The sequence below is a fragment of the Schistocerca nitens genome, chromosome 4, assembly GCF_023898315.1.
Source record: "Schistocerca nitens isolate TAMUIC-IGC-003100 chromosome 4, iqSchNite1.1, whole genome shotgun sequence".
Taxonomy (NCBI): Eukaryota; Metazoa; Arthropoda; class Insecta; order Orthoptera; family Acrididae; genus Schistocerca; species Schistocerca nitens.
In genome coordinates, this window is record NC_064617.1 from 978,188,075 (window position 1) to 978,208,665 (window position 20,591).

At 46.9% G+C, this 20,591-nt stretch overlaps 1 pseudogene; it reads left to right on the top strand.

Annotated features, from left to right (window-relative positions):
• Window positions 1-549: 549 nt before the first annotated feature.
• LOC126254696 (5S ribosomal RNA) lies at window positions 550-667 on the top strand (annotated as a pseudogene).
• Window positions 668-20,591: the final 19,924 nt, after the last annotated feature.

Sequence of the window (20,591 nt, forward strand, 5' to 3'; positions counted from 1 at the left end):
ACGTTTTACGCTGGTGTGCATACCCTGCAACAATCATTGGAAGTGTCCAGACCGAGGAGGGAACCTTATGGTCTGAGGAATGTTCTCCTGACGTCACCTGGGTGAATTCGTCATTCTGGAAGGCGCAATGGGTCAACACATGTATGCATCTATCTTTGGGGACCACGTCCGCCCCTACACGCAGTTTGTTTTCCCTCGGCAAGATGGCATCTACCAGCAGGACAACGCAACGCTGCGCTCAGCTCGCAGTGCACGCACGTTGTTCGAAGTGCACCTGCATGAGATTGCCGTTCTGCTCTGGCCAATGAACTTCCCAGATTTAGACCTAATCGAGAATCTGCAGGACCACCTCGATCTGGCTGCTGTCACCATGGATCCTCAACCGAGAAACTTGGCGCAGCTGCCCACTGCACGGGAGTCAGCACGGTTCCACGTCCCTCTCGTTGCCTTCCAGAACTCCACTCACTCTCTTGCTGCACCTGCTCGCAATGGTCGGCACTGCAGAAGGTGCTTATTCAGCTTTTAATAGGTGGTAGCATTAATGTGACTGCCAACGGCCTTGCCGCAGTGGTAACACCGGTTCCCGGCAGATCACCGAAGTTAAGCGCTGTCGGGCTGGGCTAGCACTTGGATGGGTGACCGTCCCGTCTGCCGAGCGCTGTCGGCAAGCGGGGTGCACTCAGCCCTTGTGAGGCAAACTGAGGAGCTACTTGACTGAGAAGTAGCGGCTCCGGTCTCGTAAACTGACATACGGCCGGGAGAGCGGTGTGCTGACCACATGCCCCTCCATATCCGCATCCAGTGACGCCTGTGCGCTGAGGATGACACGGCGGCCGGTCGGTACCGTTTGGCCTTCGTGGCCTGTTCGGAGTGAGTTTAGTTTAGTTTCAGCATTAATCAGGGCCGGTGTAAATGGTGCATATCTCGAGGAAACTTCTCGCCACCTACAAGGCTTACAGTGAATATCTCAAGGTAAAAACATTCAATGCCGCCCCGCCATAGAACGGGAAGCACTATGTACGCAACTGTTCACTTGAAGACCTCTAGTCCCGTGTTGGTACACTTATATTGTGAGTGCGCAGTGCCCTATCCTTATTTCCAAGCAAATCAATCACCAAATTATTTGATATAGAATACGTTTAGTCTCTGAAATGCTGTGAGAGATACAGAACACGCCCGCTCGCTGCCGCGCGTGGCTGGCTGACAATGTGTCTCCGTAGGGTAGTGCCTGCCTGCCCTGTACAAAGGGCTAGAGATGCTGCCGGCAGCCAGACACTGATGCACTTACAAAGCTCCCATCAGACGGCAGGCCATGTTAGACAGGCTCACCTGGCCAGCTGCAAAATGTAGCACTGGGTGCTACTAGGAGCGGCAAAAGTGACCGACAGAACTCTCAACTCTATGAGAATATGAGGAATCGTGTGACACAGAGGTATACTTGTTAACTAGTACATGTTGTTGTTGTTGTTGTTGTTGTGCTCTTGAGTCCTGAGACTGGTTTGATACAGCTCTCCATGCTACTCTATCCTGTGCAAGCTTCTTCATCTCCCAGTACCTACTGCAACCTACATCCTTCTGAATCTGCTTAGTGTATTCATCTCTTGGTCTCCCTCTACGATTTTTACCCTCCACGCTGCCCTCCAATGCTAAATTTGTGATCTGTTGATGCCTCAAAACATGTCCTACCAACCGATCCCTTCTTCTAGTCAAGTTGTGCCACAAACTCCTCTTCTCCCCAATCCTATTCAATACCTCCTCATTAGTTATGTGATTTACCCATCTAATCTTCAGCATTCTTCTGTAGCACCACATTTCGAAAGCTTCTATTCTCTTCTTGTCCAAACTATTTATCGTCCACGTTTCACTTCCATACATGGCTACACTCCAAACAAATACTGTGAGAAAAGACTTCTTGACACTTGAATCTATACTCAACAGATTTCTCTTCTTCAGAAACGCTTTCCTTGCCATTGGCAGTCTACATTTTATATCCTCTCTACTTCGACCATCATCAGCTATTTTGCTCCCCAAATAGCAAAACTCCTTTACTATTTTTACGTGTCTCATTTCCTAATCTAATTCCCTCAGCATCACCCGACTTAATTCGATTACATTCCATTACCCTCGTTGTGCTTTTGTTGATGTTCATCGTATACCCTCCTTTCAAGACACTGTCCATTCCGTTCAACTGCTCTTCCAAGTGCTTTGCTGTCTCTGACAGAATTACAATGTCATCGGCGAACCTCAAAGTTTTTATTTCTTCTCCGTGGATTTTAATTCCTACTCCAAATTTTTCTTTTGTTTCCTTTACTGCTTGCTTAATATACAGACTGAATAACATCGGGGAGAGGCTACAACCCTGTCTCACTCCCTTCCCAACCACTGCTTCCCTTTCATGTCCCTCGACTCTTATAACTGCCATCTGGTTTCTGTACAAATTGTAAATAGCCTTTCGCTCCCTGTATTTTACCCCTGCCACCTTCAGAATTTGAAAGAGAGTATTCCAGTCAACATTGTCAAAAGCTTTCTCTAAGTCTACAAATGCTAGAAACGTAGGTTTGCCTTTCCTTAATCTTTCTTCTAAGGTAAGTCGTAAGGTACATAGTGATTCCTTTAGAAGCAGACGGACAATCTGTAACGCTCCTCTCGTCCGTGCCCAAACTCGGCTATGAGCGGCGAGCAAGGCGAACTACAGAACGTACTGTTCAGCAGATTTGATCTGAACCGATTATTGATGATGTCCCATACTCCGAGGACCGTAGGGGACGAGATGCCGAAGACCCGCACCGCGGACTATTAGGGGACGCAAACTACGAGGGGTGTTCAGCAACTCACGAAATACTTTTTTTCTCGGCCACTTTCGGTTGAATACATCATGGCGTATTCCCGCTCCAGCCCCTATTGTTTCATGCAGGTCTGATTGGTGGCAGCGTTAAAAGTTGACATTCAAAATAACATCTGTAAATCTGTAACGGCGGTGCTTCCTTTGGTGGAAAACCAGAGTATCGCAGATATCAATAGGCTCACAACATCTATGGAGACCTGGCAGTGAACAAAAGCACGGTGAGTCGTTGGACGAAGCCTCTGTCTTCATCGCAAGAACTTTGCGCAAACGTGCGATTCTCCCGCGTGCCAGCCGACCGCACAGAGCTTTGACTCTTGCAATGTTGCAACCTGAGGACACTCTCATTCGAGATGATCGACGCATCACAATAAAACTTGTCGCTGCACAACTGGGCGTCTCTGTTCGCAGTGCTGACACACATGTCCACCAGTCGGGGTACTCAAAGCCGTTGGGTGTGTGTCAGGACTCTCTATCACATTGGTTAAATATTCCACTGAGTATCGAAAAGAATGTAGCCACCTTAAGGCTATTCTTTGCATTGTGTTAGATTCTGCGATTCTGTATGGAAGTAAATAAGCACACAGATATCGATAGTCACAATCTGTGGGCGAAACGTGGGAGCACGATTCTAAGCATCGTTGTGAGACGAGGTTTGTGTGCGAGAGTAAATTTTCAGTAGCGTTGGTCGAGAGTTCGGAGACAGAAGACGTGTCACGCTGCCCTCACATCGATGATGGCAGTTGTTACTCCACTCAAGGCCTGATTCATTTATATGGCCAGGAGCGATTTAGATGTCTTAACTACGCCTGAAGGTGGAATTCAAGGTAAAATTCGCAAGCATCGCGTAAAGCGCAATTGCACGGTTAGGCTCGTGATTGTTAGTCCAAGTGTGCAACAATCCCACGTTTTGCTTGTCAGCTAAAGAATCCACCTTATCCTCCAAATAATAGTAACTATTCTGCACATGTAATCCATAAATATGCTGTGGTTATTAAATGTTAATGAAACTGTGAGGTTGAAATAATTTTTTAATCTGGCACTCAGCCATTATTGATATTTATAAGGTGTCAGGCATTTTGCAATGATTAATACTTGTCAAAATATTATTGGTCATGATGATTTCTGAAGTTTGTAAATAGACTTAGACTATTATGCCGGCCGGGTTGGCCGAGCGGTTCTAGGCGCTACAGTCTGGAACCGCGCGACCGCTACGGTCGCAGGTTCGAATCCTGCATCGGGCATGGATGTGTGTGATGTCCTTAGGTTAGTTAGGTTTAAGCAGTTCTAAGTTCTAGGGGACTAATCACCTCAGAAGTTAAGTCCCATAATGCTCAGAGCCATTTGAACTATTTTTAATTATTGGTGATGATGATTTCTGAAGTTTTTAAATAGACTTAATTTATGAAATCCCTTCTTATAAGTTGTTTAGTAGTTAACAGGACGCAAGCAAATTACTTTTTATTGAATTCATTCTTAGTAAGCTGCGAATTGCTGTAAACCACTTGCAAAATTTGCAGTCATCTAAAGAGGTGAGTGCAAAACTTAGGGCCAAAACAGAGACACTGACACACCACTACATGTCATGTACTGTGATCCAGTAAATTCCGTTGCACAAGCCAGATTCTGTATCACTTCTAAATTCTTATTCAAATACGCAGCCAGATAGCTTAGGTATTCATTGTTGCAGGATCATTTGTTCCTGTAGTTTTTCATATTCAAATACGCAGTCAGACTGCTTATCCAAATGTCAGTTTTATGTTTTTCATGTAACGGTCTGTTGAGGGCTTAAATGAGAGTGAAACTGACACTCATACTGTGGTATCGGTAGCTACGATGTAGAGGCGCTCTGCTAGGTTGGCACTAGGACACCGACACCAGCGCCCCCTAGCCGGCGCTCTGCAGCTCTACGAGCTCCACTCCAGATTCTGGCCATTTTGATTCCGAGTAGACGACCAAGCAACATTGTTTCTATTTCATAGTGGGCGAGCCACTACAGATTTTGCTGTTGTAACTTCTATCCGCTGTTAGATTTGATTGATGAACGGCTTGCACAGACGTGCTCATCTGTACGCAAAGTTAAGTAATAATATCAGGTGTATTTGTTCACACCCCAGTAAAAGAGTTATAACCTATACGCAGTACCGAAGCATTTCATCTTTTCCTGCTCCTACTCTCCTTCCTACATTCGGCCTACCCTTCAGTTTACAGGAGCAGATCCAAGCGGGATACAAAACATACAAGACGCTCACAGTGTTGTGCAGGTTATATTCCGATTACTGATAGCTCAGGTTGCTTATCGAGTCCATTTTCACAGACGAACAGAGGCTTTAACTGTTGTAGGTACGTTACAGTGTATGCCCCTGGGTTCCTCGCCGCCTAACGCAAGACCATAAAGAGCAACGAAGGACCACCTCTGCGGAATGCCTTGCGCGTTACGAGGCTGTTCGTGACAAGTTTATGCCGAACATCGTCACAGGTAGCGAAACGTGGTTTTCTCAGTTCGAACAGGAAGTGATACGAAATCCACCACTACTCCGAAGAAAAAGTCCAAAGCCGCACGCTAAGCTGCCAAAGTCATGGCGACGGTGTTCTGGGACTATGAACAGGTTTTTTCGTTTGACATTCTCCTTCATTGTAAAAAGATCAGATCTGAAGTGTACTGCGCCGCCCTCAGGAAACTGAACAAACTACTTGAGTTTGTTTGTCGCCACAACAATCCAAACGAACTGCTGTTACTCGTGCATGACAGCGCGAGGCCTCACAAAGGTCTGTGCGCCCGAGAGGAGCTCACTAAACTGCACTGGGCTGTTTTTCCTCATGCAGCCTACAACCCGGATCTCGCAGCTTCCGACTTGGAATCTCGAATAAAACCAACCTGCTTTCAGAAAAAAAAATGTTTTGCATTATTTATTGTACACCCCTCGTACTAGGATTCTACATCTAAACTCCTGGAAATTGAAATAAGAACACCGTGAATTCATTGTCCCAGGAAGGGGAAACTTTATTGACACATTTCTGGGGTCAGATACATCACATGATCACACTGACAGAACCACAGGCACATAGACACAGGCAACAGAGCATGCACAATGTCGGCACTAGTACAGTGTATATCCACCTTCCGCAGCAACGCAGGCTGCTATTCTCCCATGGAGACGATCGTAGAGATGCTGGATGTAGTCCTGTGGAACGGCATGCCATGCCATTTCCACCTGGCGCCTCAGTTGGACCAGCGTTCGTGCTGGACGTGCAGACCGCGTGAGACGACGCTTCATCCAGTCCCAAACATGCTCAATGGGGGACAGATCCGGAGATCTTGCTGGCCAGGGTAGTTGACTTACACCTTCTAGAGCACGTTGGGTGGCACGGGATACATGCGGGCGTGCATTGTCCTGTTGGAACAGCAAGTTCCCTTGCCGGTCTAGGAATGGTAGAACGATGGGTTCGATGACGGTTTGGATGTACGGTGCACTATTCAGTGTCCCCTCGACGATCACCAGTGGTGTACGGCCAGTGTAGGAGATCGCTCCCCACACCATGATGCCGGGTGTTGGCCCTGTGTGCCTCGGTCGTATGCAGTCCTGATTGTGGCGCTCACCTGCACGGCGCCAAACACGCATACGACCATCATTGGCACCGAGGCAGAAGCGACTCTCATCGCTGAAGACGACACGTCTCCATTCGTCCCTCCATTCACGCCTGTCGCGACACCACTGGAGGCGGGCTGCACGATGTTGGGGCGTGAGCGGAAGACGGCCTAACGGTGTGCGGGACCGTAGCCCAGCTTCATGGAGACGGTTGCGAATGGTCCTCGCCGATACCCCAGGAGCAACAGTGTCCCTAATTTGCTGGGAAGTGGCGGTGCGGTCCCCTACGGCACTGCGTAGGATCCTACGGTCTTGGCGTGCATCCGTGCGTCGCTGCGGTCCGGTCCCAGGTCGACGGGCACGTGCACCTTCCGCCGACCACTGGCGACAACATCCATGTACTGTGGAGACCTCACGCCCCACGTGTTGAGCAATTCGGCGGTACGTCCACCCGGCCTCCCGCATGCCCACTATACGCCCTCGCTCAAAGTCCGTCAACTGCACATACGGTTCAAGTCCACGCTGTCGCGGCATGCTACCAGTGTTAAAGACTGCGATGGAGCTCCGTATGCCACGGCAAACTGGCTGACACTGACGGCGGCGGTGCACAAATGCTGCGCAGCTAGCGCCATTCGACGGCCAACACCGCGGTTCCTGGTGTGTCCGCTGTGCCGTGCGTGTGATCATTGCCTGTACAGCCCTCTCGCAGTGTCCGGAGCAAGTATGGTGGGTCTGACACACCGGTGTCAATGTGTTCTTTTTTCCATTTCCAGGAGTGTACATGGATACTCTGAAAATCACATTTAAGTGCCTGGCAGAGGGTTCATCGAACCACCTTCACAACTCTCTATTATTCCAATCTCGTATAGCGCGCGGGAAGAACGAACACCTACATATTTCCGTACAAGCTCTGATTTCCCTTATTTTATCGTGGTAATCGTTCCTCCCTACGTAAGTCGGTGTCAACAACATATTTTCGCATTCGGAGGAGAAAGTTGGTGATTGGAATTTCGTGAGAAGATTCCGTCGCAACGAAAAACGCCTTTCTTTTAATGATGTCCAGCTGAAATCCTCTATCATTTCTGTGACAGTCTCTTCCATATTTCGCGATAATACAAAACGCACTGCCTTCCTTTGAACTTTTTCGATGTACTCCGTCAGTCCTATCTGGTACGGATCCCACACCACGCAGCAGCATTCTAAAAGAGGACGGACAAGCGTAGTGTAGGCAGTCTCCTTAGTAGGTCTGTTACATTTTCTTAAGTGTCCTGCAAATAAAACGCTGTCTTTGGTTAGCCTTCCCCACAACATTTTCTGTGTGTTCCTTCAAATTTAAATTGTTCCTAATTGTATCTCCTCTGTATTTAGTTGAAATTACGGCTTTTATATTTGACTGATTTATCGTCTAACGGAAGTTTAACGTTTTCCTTTTAACACTCATGTGGATGACTTCACACTTTTCGTTATTTAGGTTCAATTGCCAATTTTTGAACCATTCACATATTTTTTCTAAATCGTTTTGCAATTTGTTTTGATCGTCTGATGACTTTATTAGTCGATAAAGGTCAGCGCCATCTGCAAACAACTTAAGACGGCTGCTTACATCGTCTCCCAAATCGTTTGGATAAATAAGGAACACCAAAGGCCCTATAAGACTACCTTGGGGAACGCCAGAAATCACTTTGTTTTACTCGATGACTTTCCGTCAGTTACTACGAATCCAGTCACATAACTGACACGGTATTCCATAAGCACGCAATTTCAGTAGAAGCCGTTTGTGTGTCAAAAGCCTCCCGGAAATCCACAAATATGGAATCAATCTGAAATCCCTTGTCAATAGCACTCAGCACTTCACGTGAATAAATAGCTAGTTGTGTTTGACAGGAACGATGTTTTCTAAACCCATGTTAACTGTGTGTCAATAGAACGTTTTCTTCGAGGTAATTCATAATGTTCGAACACAATATATGTTCTAAAATCCTGCTGCATATCGACGTTAACGATACGGGCTTGTAATTTAGTGGATTACTCCTACTACCTTTCTTGAATATCGGTGTGACCTGTGCAACTTTTCAGTCTTTGGGTATGGGTCTTTCGTCGAGCGAACGGTTGTATATGATTGTTGAGTATGGAGCTATTGGATCAGCATACTCCGAAAGGAACCTAATTGGTATACAGTCTGGACCAGAAGACTTGGTTTTATTAGGTGAATTAAGTTGCTTCACTACTCCGAGTATATCTACTTTACATGTTGACAGCTGCTCACGATTCGAATTCTGGAATATTTTCTTCGTCTTCTTTTGCGAAGGCATTTCGGAAGGCTGTGTTTAGTAACTCTGCTTTGGCAGCACTGTCTTCGATAGTATCTCCATTGCTATCACGCAGAGAAGGCATTGATTGTTTCTTGCCGCTAACATACTTCATATACGACCATAATCGCTTTGGATTTTATGCCAGGTTTAGAGACAGTTTCGTTGTGGGAAAGATTAGTGCAGCATGTCGTGCTCATGTGCAACCTTTCCACAAAGTAGAATGGCTTTGCGGTTCTTCGTGTATTACAAATTATTCTCTAGTTTAATACAACAGATTTGACGGGGGAAAATGTGCTGAATTACTTGGTGAGTTCCCTTCGTAAGACAGTCCCACAGTAAACGGTAAGCAGCCCTTCGGTCGCCAAAGGGAAACAACTGAGGTGTGTAAAGGATACAAAGAGTGGAACAGAAATTTACGCTCAACAGCCCAAAATGAAGGCTGTGCTTCATCACATTCCCATAGTGTATTGTCACCTATGACACTGTTGCTCGTTTAGCACCACCCAGGGGTCACGTGTAGGGTAATTTAGGTGCCGCCTCAACAGGTTAAGGACTGGCCATGGTTGTTGTAGCTACTTCAGGTACAAATGGGGCTGGACCAGTTCACCAATGTGAGAATGTAATCAAGATGAGCAGACAACTGAACATTTAGTCCAACGCTGTCCACTTCATTCATACCCTGGAATTCCCGACTACTTGTCCACTCTAACACCCAGCTTAATTAATTGGTTGAAAAACACGGGACTTTAAAGTTTAATCTTGTCTTATATCATATGTATATTGTATAAAACTACTTGCCTTGTAGCAACTGTATATTGTACAAAATCACCATACGATGAAATAAATAAATCACATTCCCAAACGATGACGTCTGTTAAAAAAAAGAAAATCCCTACAGACTGGCTCTTCTTTCTGAAATTGTTGCTCCGCACGTCTGAATGTGCCTCCCAGCAAAGCCACTTTCACTGCCAGTAGAAGGGAATTTGATGCAGCGATCGATGTGAGTCCCCCGTCGGCGGGAGCAGAAATTCTCGCCATAGCTTTATCCCCTGTTTCAAAGGCTGCGTACCCTACGAGCTCCACAGTACCGATTTTCCAAAGAGTCAGTACTGGCCGAGGGAACGAAGATTAGCGTATCTGACGCTGCGGAGGAATGCGGATCGGAAGTCCAGCGCACTGGCTACAGCGTCCTCCAACAGAGGGCGAAGCGCGTGTGCGAGCGCTGGTGTTGGCTACAGGATCCAGCATTCTCCAGCGTTCCACCTTTTATCTCCACTCTGTGAAGTGTGTGTGCGTGTTAGGGATTGGAGGATGTTAATTCAATGAAAATGAAAACAGCCAGAAAAATTAAATATGAAAACGAATTACATCTAGAACGTAGCAATAAGCATGACACTTGCCTTAAATCAGGGCCGTCCACGGATTGTCAAATATCACGCGAACCGCGTGTGTTGGCTGCGTGCGGGTCACATTTCGGCTTCTCCAGGCTTTGCTCGCTTCCCTGAAGTTCTCGGGACATTTTTCGGTCGGCAGAACTCTCTTCAGTTCAGCAGAATCTTGGTGTCAGCGCTGTTTACCTTTCGCTATTTGTTCGCGGTATGAAGGACGTTCGCATGTCCAGTGGATTTCTGCACAAAAAGAGGCAGTCTGGCGATATATAGTCAAAAGCCTTTAAAAACGAATGGGAATGACACAAGAGAGGGATGAGAATTTTCATTACCCATTATGAAGTCGCAGAAGCGACGGGTACTGCAAATTTGCTTTGAAAAAGATATTTACAGTACCATACAGAAAAAAATTTAAAGGTTTATTTGATACGAGCAAAACGTTACAACGATCGACAGACGGGATTCATTGTTCGTTACATCAAGAAGCACTTTGTGCTATATTTGTAGTGATGCAGGTCGTGAAGAAATTTGTGGTATGAATAGAAAAATTTCTGAGTCGCTCTTATTATTCCACTGAAAGTTGCAACAGTTTTCGATGGAAATGGAGACTTCATATATTACTGCAGAGTACGTTCGATGGAAATGGAGACTTCATATATTACTGCAGAGTACGTTGGAAACATTTATCGATTTAACACTCATTGTTGCTGAAATTATGGGGCAAACAGGAGTGCAGGAATGCAAACTAGAACAACCGGTATGGCTTGGAGACCTTGCGTTTTTATGTGGACTTGACTGCACATTGCCGACAGTAAGACACTGTAGGGTGAGAAACAACTCCTTTCCATTTAATTTTATCCATATTTTGCAGGTTAAAACGTGACTGTATTCAAAACATTGGAGGTATGAATTAAACAACGCCTTCAGTCACAACTTTTTCGTGTCTTATTAACTACACGATGCATTTCGAACCATGTGGGTGCATCGTCAGGTGTAATTTGTCTTAATGCATGTTTTATTTCTTCTCTTGAGTGAGTGAAGTGTTTGTAAAGTAAAGTGTTTATAAACATGTGTGTACATCTTGAATGAAGTGGCATGTACCAAAACGACGGAGAAAATAATGTTTCCCGGTACTAAAACGTTAAAAATGCTTTCCTTGGATAAGTGGAATATGCATTTCACCTCATTGAAAAGAAGAAATAAAATATGTATCAAGACAAATTACACCTGACGATCAAATGCATCGTGTAGTTAATGAGACAGGAAAAAGTTGTGACTGAAGGCGTTGCTTAATTCATACCTCCAACTTCTTTCCAGTTAGATCTGGGTGTTAAGCCGTCGGTACACGGGCCGTGCTGTCGAACGTTAACGCTGAGCGTGCCAAGTTCAACGTGCTGCTGAACGCTCAGGGACGATGCGACTTGTGCATACGGTACGTGGTACACGCGATCGCAACGCACTCCAACGGCAGTTGAGGGATGTTTCTAGTTCGTAAATCAGACTGTTTACTAAACGGGCGAGCGTAAAATTCCCACGTTAGCTCTATTAAAACGCACATTTCCTCCATCGTCCACGAAAAGTAAAGTACCATGTCCAGTCAATAAGGACACAGGCTTATAAAAGTTCCATTGCAAACAGTGCGGTACAAATATGGAATACTTCTCCGCATAAGATCAACAATATTTCATCATTCCCACATTTTAGTAAAACCCCAAGGTCAGTCTTACTTAATCACTGTTCCTACCCAGTAGCAGAATCTTTGCAACATGTGAATTAAAAAGCGTAAAAGAAAAAGGAGGAAAATATCTTTATAAAAGTAGCGCGCAAGCTGTCCTGTAGATTAAGCCAATCGAACAAAGTCACCCCTCAAAAGAAGGTGAACTTATATTTACATAACACCATATATTATAGTATATACTTACATTAAACTAATAAACTCTCAGAACCTAATAAAAACGGGAATTTTAGGAAGTAAAATTCAGGAATGTCAAGACGCGAACCTCCGCCCCAACTATCAAACCAATAGAAAACAGTGACACTACTCAATATGCTAAACCAACAACACATTAGACTGCAAGTAATCTAAGTATGTTACCCGTTCCAGAAAACCGTATCGTACATATGTACTAATTGAAATTTAATTATAACAAATTATAGCAAGAGCAATGCGTTTTGGGTGGATCTTCAGTGTGTCGCTGCCTTCAAATAGCCTACTCTTATAATACGCAAGTTACAATAATTCTTTTGCCACGAATATGATGTTTCTCATTATTTTATTGGAACGAATCGCACAGTCAACAACGGGTTTTCCAGTGATTCTGAATTTGCTGGTGCTCAGAAACGGCATATATACATGTAAGCTTGAAATGAATGACAATATGGCGCCTCAAAACTCTGTACTGAAGGGAGACGGCGTGCGTGTGACGTAGGTGGCGTTGCGCCATCTCATTGGTCAACGCTCAGACGCACGCTCAGAATATCTGACATGCCAGATATCGCTCTGCACGTTGAAAGACTCCCGAACGTGCTATTCCACGCTATGACGTCAGAAACTCGGCACGCTCAACACTCAACGTTCGGATGCACGGTCCGTGTGCCGACGGCTTTAGATCTCGCACGAATTACCCGGTACAGGTCTGCCGTTACCAACTGGACACGTCCGTGCCTCGCGTGTTTGGGGAGCAGTGGCGTCTGGAGCGGAAGCGTGGACGAGGTGTGCGCAACACGCAGCCACAGCGGGCGCCAGGGGGGCTCGTAGCGGGCAGCGAGGTGTTCCTGCCTGGTCCGCCCACACGGCGCACGCAAGCTGCCGTGCCCCGACACCCAGCCAGCCTCACCTGTTGCTCAACGCGCTGGAACTCGCAGCGCGGCGTTCTGTTCGCAGCTGCGCCCTACACCGCCGTCAGGTTGTGCGACCGTAGAGGGCCCCAGAGCGGATACACATTGTAGAGATTCGAGTATTACTGAGGCCGGTGGGGCATCATTGGTTGGTAGTGTTCTTGTTTAGTAATCGGTTCAATACCGGTTAACGCTTATACAACATCTACATTGCCTGACAAAAAAAAAAAAAAAAAAAAGTTGCAAGATCACAGGTTAATGTAAGCGCGCGAGATAAGCCGTTGCCAATGTGAAACGGTTCAAATGACTCTGAGAACTATGAGACTTAACATCTGAGGTCATCAGTCCCCTAGAACTTAAAACTACTTAAGGGTGGTAGGACGTCAAACGGGCCGACTTTGAGCAGGAGAGGCACCACAGGACATTTTAATTTCCACTGTCTATACTTTTACAAATAAATTCATAAAACTTTGTCAGCATGACCAGGAAGGATTCACGATTCACACTGGTGGCAGTGGGAGTGCAAAAACATAACAAAATAATTTTTTTTAGATATGAAATTTCATCATTTTTCACTTACTGTTGGCTGCATTTGTTGCTATAGGTACATTTTTTTTTCACAAGTAAGAGAGATTCTTTGGTGAATTTTGCACAGCATACAAACCATACTTACAGGTGTATGAAATTCTAGAATTTTGCAAATCTATTAAAGACTGTGGTAAAAATTGAGATAATTAACTACAATCTACATAAAGTTTAAAACGTAACAGCTCATTCATTTTTTCATAAATTAAATAGATTGTAGAGTTTCAGACACCTGTAAGAATGGTTTGTATGCTGTGAAAAATTCATCGAGCAGTCTCTCTTACTCATGAAGAAAAGTCTACCTGTAGCAACAAATGAAGCCAATAGTAGATGAAAAAATGATGAAATTACACATGTAAAAAAATTATTTTGTTATGTTTTTGAACTTCCGCTGCTACGAGTGTGAATCCTAAATCCTTCCTGGTTATGTTGACAAAGTTTTATGAATTTACTTGTAAAAGTATAGACAGTGGAAATTAAAATGTCCTGTGGTGCCTCTCTTGCTCCAAGTCGGCCCGTTTAATGTCCTACCCCCTTAAACCAAAGTAACTTAAGGACATCACACAAATCCATGCCCGAGCCAGGATTCGAACCTGCGACCGTAGCGGTCGCGCGGTTCCAGACTGCAGCGCCTAGAACCGCTCGGTCACAGCAGCCGGCGCCAATGTGAAATACTGGTACATTAATAACCCGTGTAATTACATTAATAACCGGTGCAAACATCAGAATGTCGAATGCAAGCACGTAAACGTTTATGCATTGTGTTGTAGAGGTGCCGGATGTCAATCCCTGGGATGGAGGTCGACGCTTATTCCACTTGGTCGGTCAGTACAGGTACGGTCAATGCTGTATGTGGGTGACGCTGGAGTTGCCGTCAAATGAAGCCCCATATGCGCTCGATACAATTCCTCGCAGTTGTTTAATGAACAAAGTAACAGCATATGGACTATCAGACCAATTGTGTGATTGGACTGAAGAATTCCTAGATAACAGAACGCAGCATGTCATTCTCAATGGAGACAAGTCTCCTGAAGTAAGAGTGATTTCAGGTGTGCCGCAGGGGAGTGTCGTAGGACCGTTGCTATTCACAATATACATAAATTACCTTGTGGATAACATCGGAAGTTCACTGAGGCTCACTGCAGAAGATGCTGTAGTATATGGAGAGGTTGTAACAATGGAAAATTGCACTGAAATGCAGGAGGATCTGGAGCGAATTGACGCATGGTGCAGAGAATGGCAATTGAATCTCAATATAGAGAAGTTCAAATGGTTCAAATGGCTCTGAGCACTATGGGACTTAACTGCTGTGGTGATCAGTCCCTAGAACTTAGAACTACTTAAACCTAACTAACCTAAGGACATCAGACACATCCATGCCCGAGGCAGGATTCGAACCTGCGACCGAATATAGACAAGTGTAATGTGCTGCGAATACATAGAAAGATAGATCCCATATCATTTAGCTACAATATAGCAGGTCAGCAACTGGAATCAATTTAATTCCATGAATTATCTGGGCGTAAGCATTAGGAGTGATTTAAAATGGAATGATCATATAAAGCAGATGCCAGACTGAGATTCATTGGAAGAATCCTAAGGAAATGCAATCCGAAAACAAAGGACGTAGGTTACAGTACACTAGTTCGTTCACTGCTTGAATACTGCTCACCGGTGTGGGATCCATACCAGATAGAGTTGATATAAGAGAGAGAGAAGATCCAACGGAGAGCACCGCGCTTCGTTACAGGATCATTTAGTAATCGCGAAAGCGTTACGGAGATGATAGATAAACTCCAGTGGAAGACTGTGCAGGAGAGACGCTCAGTAGCTCGGTACGGGCTTTTGTTAAAGTTTCGAGAACATACCTTCACCGAGGACTCAAGCAGTATATTGCTCCCTTGCGAAGAGACCATGAGGATAAAATGAGAGAGATTCGAGCCCACACAGAGGCATAGCAACAATCTTTCTTTCAGCGAACAATACGAGACTGGAACAGAAGGCAGAACCGATGGATGTACTCAAGGTACCCTCCGCTACACACCGTCAGGTGGGTTGCGGAGTGTGGACGTAGATGTACATGTAGATGTAGATTGAGGACAGATGTGGTGATCGAGCAGGCCAAGGCAACACGTCAAGAGTCTGTAGAGAATACTGGGTTACAACAGCGGTATGTGGGCGAGTGTTATCCTGCTGGAAAACACCCCGTTGAATGCTGTTCGTGAATGGCAGCAGAACAGGTGCACTCAACAGATTGACGTACAAATTTGCGGTCGGTGTGTGTGGGATAGTCACAGGAGTGCTCCAGCAGTCATACGGAATCGCACCCCAGACCGTAACTTGAGGTGGAGGTCCAGTGTGTCTTGCTAGCATGAACACAGGTTGGTTGGAGAACCTCAACTGGCCTCCTTCTAACCAACACACAGCCATCACTGGCACCGAGGGTGGACCAGCTTTCAACAGAACACAAGACAGACCTTTACCCTGCCCTCCGCTGAGCTCTCACTTTACCCCAAGCTATGCATAGCACAATACTAACACCTCTTCCTCTTTCTGAGCTTAACATCTCATTCATTATACAGGGATGCTGACTCAGTTTTTCAGGATAGCAAACGGGAAGTTGCAGTACAGAAAATGGCCCAGAGATCACAAGTGTGTGTGTGTGTGGGGGGGGGGGGGGGGTGAGTGAAGTGTTATGAAACAATGTGTGTATAGTGTGTGCAGTGACTAAAGTGAGATGTGAGTGAACAGTGTGGCAGTACATTATTTAATAAGCTATTTGTAAAAAAAGTATTGTATACCAGGAGTAAATGTAATGATTGTCTCTAATTAGAAGTCTGTGAATATACACTCCTGGAAATTGAAATAAGAACACCGTGAATTCATTGTCCCAGGAAGGGGAAACTTTATTGACACATTGCTGGGGTCAGATACATCACATGATCACACTGACAGAACCACAGGCACATAGACACAGGCAACAGAGCATGCACAATGTCGGCACTAGTACAGTGTATATCCACCTTTCGCAGCAATGCAGGCTGCTATTCTCCCATGGAGACGATCGTAGAGATGCTGGATGTAGTCCTGTGGAACGGCTTGCCATGCCATTTCCACCTGGCGCCTCAGTTGGACCAGCGTTCGTGCTGGACGTGCAGACCGCGTGAGACGACGCTTCATCCAGTCCCAAACATGCTCAATGGGGGACAGATCCGGAGATCTTGCTGGCCAGGGTAGTTGACTTACACCTTCTAGAGCACGTTGGGTGGCACGGGATACATGCGGACGTGTATTGTCCTGTTGGAACAGCAAGTTCCCTTGCCGGTCTAGGAATGGTAGAACGATGGGTTCGATGACGGTTTGGATGTACCGTGCACTATTCAGTGTCCCCTCGACGATCACCAGTGGTGTACGGCCAGTGTAGGAGATCGCTCCCCACACCACGATGCCGGGTGTTGGCCCTGTGTGCCTCGGACGTATGCAGTCCTGATTGTGGCGCTCACCTGCACGGCGCCAAACACGCATACGACCATCATTGGCACCAAGGCAGAAGCGACTCTCATCGCTGAAGACGACACGTCTCCATTCGTCCCTCCATTCACGCCTGTCGCGACACCACTGGAGGCGCGCTGCACGATGTTGGGGCGTGAGCGGAAGACGGCCTAACGGTGTGCGGGACCGTAGCCCAGCTTCATGGAGACGGTTGCGAATGGTCCTCGCCGATACCCCAGGAGCAACAGTGTCCCTAATTTGCTGGGAAGTGGCGGTGCGGTCCCCTACGGCACTGCGTAGGATCCTACGGTCTTGGCGTGCATCCGTGCGTCGCTGCGGTCCGGTCCCAGGTCGACGGGCACGTGCACCTTCCGCCGACCACTGGCGACAACATCGATGTACTGTGGAGACCTCACGCCCCACGTGTTGAGCAATTCGGCGGTACGTCCACCCGGCCTCCCGCATGCCCACTATACGCCCTCGCTCAAACTCCGTCAAGTGCACATACGGTTCACGTCCACGCTGTCGCGGCATGCTACCAGTGTTAAAGACTGCGATGGAGCTCCGTATGCCACGGCAAACTGGCTGACACTGACGGCGGCGGTGCACAAATGCTGCGCAGCTAGCGCCATTCGACGGCCAACACCGCGGTTCCTGGTGTGTCCGCTGTGCCGTGCGTGTGATCATTGCTTGTACAGCCCTCTCGCAGTGTCCGGAGCAAGTATGGTGGGTCTGACACACCGGTGTCAATGTGTTCTTTTTTCCATTTCCAGGAGTGTATATGTATACGAATTAGCTTATTTTAAATAGTTCTGAACTTGTAAATACTTTGACATGTCCTATATCTTTGTAAAAGGAGATTTACGGATGAATAAATCTACTACTAGTACTACTATTCAAGTCGCAATTAGTGGTGGTCTGGAGTCATGGCGTCTCACTCGGACTTTTCCTTGAAGTAACCGATTGGTAACAGTACCTTGTGTCAACTGCTGCTCGGATTGCTGCTACACATGCAGCGCGCTGCGCCAGAGCCATAAACTGAACACGATGGTTTTCACACTCGGTCGTGCACGTGGCTGTATGGATCCCGGTGTTCTTGCGACCGTACATTTTGGTGACGACAGCCGCCAGCAATGACCTACAGTGGCTGCACTCCTCTCAACTGTTTCTGCAATACCGCGGAAGCAACATCCAGCTTCTCGTAGCCCTATTACACGACCTCGTTCAAACTCAGTAAGCTGGCTGTAATGGCGTCTTTGGAGCCTTAAAGGCGTTCTTGACTTACGCCAACTCAGCACGTCCTATCTCATAGGTAACTAACGCTCAAGAACGTTACAGCGTGTATTTAAAGCAAACCTGATTTGCATCCCCATAGTGGCGCTGCTAGCGCCACACTTTCGCGACTGGAGCAGAGTTTGAATAGATGTCGTCCTTCAGATGTAGAAACACGCCTACCAACTTCGTTTACGTCGCACAACTCCTACGAGGTGTTGCGGTTTCCGTCAATGTAACTCCGTACACCTACATGTCGGCGCGTATGTAATGATTGCAACTGTAGTTCTCCGTGACAGGCAGAGCGGCCACCACAGTGTATTAATGTTGTTGCTGTTTAGTGTTGTTACCAGGCTTGGTAGAGTAGGAAAGGGGAGCGAATGGCGTCAGATGTTGACTGCTCACTGTGAAGCACACCGAGATGCTGCGTACCCGTGTGAGACAGCGATATCAGCACCTGATATACATTGAAAGGGCCCTCATTCTGCGTCTCCGTTTGGCTGGCTGGTCGAATCGTGCAATATCCAGATTCGTGGGGCATTCAGATCTGACAGTTCCCCGATGTTGGAGTGCGTGGGCACTTGTGGGCAGGCAAAGTTGCGGTCGAACACGTCCGACCACCACACGGAATTATCGACGTATTACGCACCAAGCACATGGCAACATCTTCACACCTGCGACTGCCAACCGAGAACAAGTAGTGGACGCCCCGCAGCAATCCGTGTCATCCCGCACCATCGGTAGGAGACTACGGGCAGCCAGAGCAGGCAATGTACGTCCACAAGTGCTACCTGTCTCTATGAACTGGCTGCATAATGCTGAGGCCCTCCCGTGGCCAGCAAGATCTGCAGAACTAAATTATTCAGAAAAAGTCTTAATCGCGTTTATTATTATTATACCGCCAACCGGTTTCAATCCTACGTAGGGGTGATCTTCTGGACGTTTACACCATTGGCCGACTGCTGGTGGTATCACTCTTGTCTGCATAACGGCAGGAAACTATTATAGTATCACCAGCAGTCGAGTTGACAGGCATCATATCCGCATGGCTGTAACGGATCGTGCAGCCACGTCTCGATCCCTGACTCAACAGATGGGGACGTTTGTAAGACAACAACCATCTGTACGAACAGTTGGACGACGTTTTCAGCAGCATGGACTATCAGCTCGGCGACCGTCGCTGCGGTTACCCTTGACGCTGCATCACAGACAGGAGCGCCTGCGATGGTCTACTCAACGACGAACCAGGGCGCACAGCCGGCCGAAGTGGCCGTGCGGTTAAAGGCGCTGCAGTCTGGAACCGCGGGACCGCTACGGTCGCAGGTTCGAATCCTGCCTCGGGCATGGATGTTTGTGATGTCCTTAGGTTAGTTAGGTTTAACTAGTTCTAAGTTCTAGGGGACTAATGACCTCAGAAGTTGAGTCCCATAGTGCTCAGAGCCATTTGAACCATTTGAACCAGGGCGCACGAATGGTAAAACGTCACTTATTCGGATGAATCCAGTTTCTCTTTACAGCATCATGATGGTCGCATCCGTGTTTGGTGACATCGCGGTGAACGCACGTTGCAAGCGTGTATTCCACATCGCCGTACTGGCGTATCCCCCGGCGTGATGGTATGGGGTGCCATTGGTTACACGTCTCGGTCACCTCATGTTCGCATTGACGGCACTTTGAACAGTGGACGTTACATTTCAGATGTGTTACGACCCGTGGCTCTACCCTTCATTTGATCCCTGCGAAACCCTACATTTCAGCACGATAATGCACGACCGCATGTTGCAGGTCCTGTACGGGCCTTTCTGGATACAGAAAATGTTCGACTGCTGCCTTGGCCAGCACATTCTCCCGACCTCTCACCAATTGAAAACGACTGGTCAATGGTGGCCGAGCAACTGGCTCGTCACAATACCCCAGTCACTACTCTCGATGAACTGTGGTATCGTGTTGAAGCTGCATGGGCAGCTGTACCTGTACACGCCATCCAAGCTCCGTTTGACTCAATGCCCAGGCGTATCAAGGCCGTTATTACGGCCAGAGGTGGTTGTTCTGGGTACTGATTTCTCAGGATCTATGCACCCAAATTGCGTGAAAATGTAATCACATGTCAGTTCTAGTATAATACGTTTGTCCAATGAATACCCGTTTATCATCTGCATTTCTTCTTGGTGTACCAATTTTAACGGCCAGTAGTGTAAATACCGTGTAAAACAAGTGTGGCTTAACAGACACGGTAGTGCGCCAACCCTCCAGAGCCGCCACTTAATCCTTA